Source organism: Peromyscus leucopus, chromosome 13 (assembly GCF_004664715.2).
Source record: "Peromyscus leucopus breed LL Stock chromosome 13, UCI_PerLeu_2.1, whole genome shotgun sequence".
NCBI lineage: Eukaryota > Metazoa > Chordata > Mammalia > Rodentia > Cricetidae > Peromyscus > Peromyscus leucopus.
In genome coordinates this window covers 53,146,034-53,151,299 of record NC_051074.1, presented here as the reverse complement: position 1 = coordinate 53,151,299, position 5,266 = coordinate 53,146,034, and positions in this window count along the sequence as shown.

The window sequence follows — 5,266 nt, the reverse complement described above, 5'->3', positions numbered from 1 at the left end:
TAGCCTAAAATAAAAATGAACAAAGAAAGTTGATAGAAAAATGAACAAATATCAATATAACTTAAAAACAGCATTATTGATGGTAATAAATAAAATTGTTAACATTTGGCTCTATGTCATATTAAAATAATTTAACCAGTGCAATATTAAAATATTATTAAATTTTAAATTAAAATTTTAAAATTAAAATTTAACCAGTGCATATTAAAATAATTTAACCAGTGCCTGGCTGAAACATTGTATAAATGGGCTGCTAAGTAGCAAATGCTTTGTATTAAAAGAAAATAAATGTTATTACATTTATTACTACGTATTTTCATTTTTCCAACTCTCAGGAATCAAAAATAATAATTTAAAGAATAAATAAAAACAAACCAAATAGGAAATAAAATGTATATCAAAAAATGCTTAAAGAATTGATCCCTCCATTGAATGAAATGAAACAGTCGAACCCTGATGTATCACTGATTTCAGATTCTAAATAACCCAAAACTTACATCAAATAAAGGAGTGCTTATATAAGAGAGAGGAGTTTTTCTTGAAAAGGCAACTTTAATATTTCAGGAAATCTTGACTACAAAATTAATTAAAAATGGGAACAGTCTTTGCAAAATCACTTTCAGTCAGCCAGTAAACATATCCTTCAACAGTCAACAATAGCTCTTGAAGACGGAGGAGAATTGATTCCTAGAGTTAAAGTACCCAAGTTTTAACAAAAAGTTACAAAGTATATATAAAATACGGCTTATTCAAAAAAATGAGTAAATAGATAAAATAATGTCACAACAAACTATGAAATATAACCTACAAGAAAAAATAGAAAACACTTTAGAAGAAGCCCAGGTTTTGAACTTAGTAGGCATGTGTTTTATGCTTTCCAAAATATGCCCAGAAATATAAAAAGGACCACGATCTCAGAAGGCAGATTAGTGACACTCACTACTCTCTAGTAAAAACTGGGGGCCAGGGAACACATAGTCATCTCAGAAAGAAAAGAAATATTGACCAGTATTATATTTTATATATATATATATATATATATATATATATATATATATATATATATATTTGCTAGCTTGGGTTTGGTTTTATTGAGTTCTCTCTTGCTATTTCTTTAAAAAAATTTAGGATTTATTTATTTTATGTATCTTATGTATATGGTGCACTATCAGCATGCACACCTGCATGTCAGAAGAGGGCATCAGATCTTATTATAGGTGGTTGTGAGCCACCATGTGGGTGCTGGGAATTGAACCCGGGTCTTCTGGAAGAGCAGCCAGTGCTCTTATCGCTGAGCCATCTCTCCAGCCTCCTTGCTATCTCTTACGCCTTCATTACATATGCTTTTTTTCTCCTTCACATTTTGCTTTGCCTTTTTCTTGACCCCACCTCATTCTCTTTAAATAAAAAAATATACGTTTAAGTGTATGCATGTTTATCTGTGCCCTGTGCGCATGCATTTCCCACAGAGGCCAGAAGACGACATTAGATTTCCTGGACTGTGAGTTACAGAAGATTCTGATATGCTAATGTGGGTGCTGGGAATTGAACCCAGGTCTTCTAGAAGTGCAACAAATACTCTTAACCACTGAACCTCTTAATACTGAACCACTGAATACTCTTAACCACTGAACTACAGCTCTTCATTCTCTTTTTATTTCTTAGTTATGAATATCATTAATTTTAATACTCTTTAAAATCCTGGTTTATCCTGTTAGTATCCTTGTTCATTTTTATCCACACCTCTCAGAGGTTGTAAATAAAGTACCCGGTTACTCTTTTTTGCTGCACTTCATTGTTTTAACTGTTACTGACTGCTTTCTCTCTTCTATATGGGGCAGGAATCATCAGTCCAAGAGAAGACTGCCACTAAGAAAATATAACACAAAACAACCACAGAAGAGTAGGGGAAATAGGAAGACATATATATCCATTACAACACATGTACAAATGACATTGTAGAAACACCCAAAAAGAAGACGTGAAAGCAAGCTCCTAACTCCTCGGTATCTGCAACCAGTGATAGCTGTTGAAACGCTGAACAAGGGATTTTTTTTAAAATCTACTTTTAAAAATGCCCAGTTCCTTCAAAGGAGACTTAAACAGATGAGTGAAGCAGGGACATCAATTCAGGGCCTGCACACAGAAGTCAGCAACACAGACGAGAAATTTAACCACCTGGAAGAGAACTTAAGCAAAGAAATTTAAATTCTGAGAGGGAAAAAACAAGTCAAAACAGAAATACGAGGAACAAAACACTTCAGTAAGTCAGACTCAGTTGAGTTTTGATCCCTCCAACCAACGAGTCAGCAGTGGGAAGAAATCCCATTTTGTCATTCCACCTGATATGGAGGGGGTGGCCAGCCACCTCCCAGAGAGAGAATCTACTGCTAAAATCTGAATAACCTGAGGTCCTGAGGTCGGGGAATAACTGCACCATGTAAGGAGCCTGAATTTGGTTTGTTCCCAGCCTTAGGGTGAGTAAAGGCTCCAGGAAAGAACCGTGGAGAGCAGGAGGGTTAGGTGCTGAGAGGTCAAAGGTTATATATAGTCTGCAGGAGGCTTAGCTCAGAAAGGGGAGTGCCTGGGGAAAGACAGCCCCTCCTCAGAGGCTAGGAGCAGGTAGTATCACCGAGGACGAGGATAGCCCTGGTTCTGACTCTGAGCCTGAGGCCAGTGGTGGAATAACATCTGGATCAACTTACCTGTTCTTCACTGCTGAGGCTGCAGGCATGTCTTGATACCCACAGCTACATCCACAAGGCAGATGATTGGTACTCAGGACAGCCTCTGTCTTTACTGTCTCCACGCTGCTACTACTTCCCTTACTCCCAATGCACTTGGGAGACACTTGCCAGTTAAAACGTTAGCCACCCCAGGAATGATTATCTGGGGAGTCTTGGGAGGATCAGAGAGCCTGCCCAGCCCACAGACAGAACTAAATGTGTCCACCAAGGCCCCCGGTATACAAAGAAACTCTACCAAGGTAAGACAGTTCTGGTGAATGGTGGTTACTTGTTCAGTCCATACCCAGCAACAGCATAAACTATAGAAGAGACACATGAATGGAGTCCAGACATTCAGCTGAGCCCCAGCCAGCCAGAGTCTGTGTAATTGGCCATCTCCAAGTCTTGAATACACAGAAAGCTATTCTAATACCACACCCTTTTTTCTCTGGCACTTTTTGTTATTTGTTTTCTGAAACAGGTCTATGTAGCTTTGGCTGGTCTGGTACTCACTTATGTAGCTCAGGCTAGCCTTGAATTCACAGAGATCTGTCTGCCTTTGCCTCCCAAGTGCTGGCATTGAAGGTTGTGCCATCATTCCATGCCCTTCTCTGACTCTTCTGACCTCTCCCACTTTTATTATTTTACTGCATTTTTAGCAGTATTTTACTTGTGGGTTTGTTTGTTTTGTTGTTGTTGTTTTTTAGTTTCTTCCTTCCTTCCTTCCTTCCTTCCTTCCTTCCTTCCTTCCTTCCTTTCTTTCTTTTCTACTGTTTCCTCCTCTACCATTCTACATTTAGTAATATTTTTGTTTTATCTTCCTGATTCTTTAACAGCCTGATATTTATTCTTGTCTTATATTTGCCTAACTTTGCTTTTGACATTTTTAAATTTTTCTAATTTTTTAATCCTTTGCTCTCCCCCATCTCATTCTTCTCCATCTTTCTCTTTTTCTTTCATCTTGCTTCTCTTCCTCTCCTTCTCTATCTCCTTTTATCTCATTCATTTATTGTCTCCACACTTAACATAAACAATTTTGAACTTGAGAGTACCGACTATAGCAGTTTGCCATTTTCAATTCTGTGGTCATTGATGCTTTATTGGGGGCTTTAATCGATTTTAAGTGCTTTTTTTGTTTTGTTTTTTTGAGACAGGGTTTCTCTGTGTAATTTTGGTGCCTGTCCTGGATCTCACTCTGTAGACCAGGCTGGCCTCGAACTCACTGAGATCCACCTGTCTCCGCCTCCCAAGTGCTGGGATTAAAGGTGTGCACTGCTGCCACCTGGCGATTTTAAGTGCATTTCTATATTTTGAACAGTTTGATGATGTTGCTGTTGCATCAATTAATTGTCTCTTCCCTGAGTAGTAGTGCAGATGGATTATCATGAGTAAGTTGCTCAATAAAAAGATGCCTAATAAACCCAGAAGAGATATCTAAACCAACAGATACACAAATTATAACACAGAAACACAAATAAAAAATGAAGAAGTAAGACGATTATAATACCTGCAAAAGGTCAGAACTCAACAATTACTGAACTAAAAGAAATACTTAAATATGCAAATTTCAGGTGAAGATTTCAAAATTTGCTGGTAAAAATGACCAATGATCTTTCTGAAATCAGACCCAAACAAGCAGACAATTCAACTCAGTACTTGGAGAGCAAAGTCAGCAATGTAGAGAGGGAAAGGTCAATAAGCTGGGTGAGAAAATTAGTAATACAGATGAAAAAGTCAGCAAAGAAATTGAGATGGGGGAGGGGGTGAAGTGATGGAGATGAAAACCTCAGTGATTTAAAATACAGTGGAAAGCATCACGGATGGACATGATCAAGCAGAAGCATGTTAGGGATGGGGGACAAGGTTGGTGAAATACTACCTTCAAATATCCAAAGGGGAAAAAGTGTGAGCACAACCAAAATGTCCAACAACCCTGGGATCCAACTAAGAGCAAACCAGAATCGACAGGATAATCAAAAGACAAAAACAAACAAACAAAACCCCCAAACGGTCCAAGTACAGAGAAGCTGTTCAACGAAATCAGAACCGAAAATTTCAAAAGTCTAAGAAAGACATACACAAGAGCCATTTTAAAATGACAGTCAATAGACAGGACTGAGAAAAAACGTTTCCATGGTGTCTTATAGAACAAGCAAGAGAATAAGATTCAAAATTGAAAGGGGAGCTGGGGGGGTGGTGGTGGTGGCGAACACCTTTGATCCCAGCAGAGCCAGGTGGATCTCTGTGAGTTCAAGGCCAGCCTGGTCTACAGAGTGAGATCCAGGGCAATCAGGGCTGCACAGAGAAACCCTGTCTCAAAAAACCAAAAGAAACAATTGAAAGGGAAAAACACCAGTGCATCTATAGTGGCAAGCATCGCAACACCATCGTGTCTCATCAGCAGACCTGAGAGCTAGAATGCACGTTGGGATCTATTTCAAGTTGTGAAGGTGAATACCTGCCAGCCAAGAGTGCTGTATCTAGCAAAGCTGTCTTTAAAACTGATGGAGAAACACGGGCATTTCAAACCAAGCACAGAC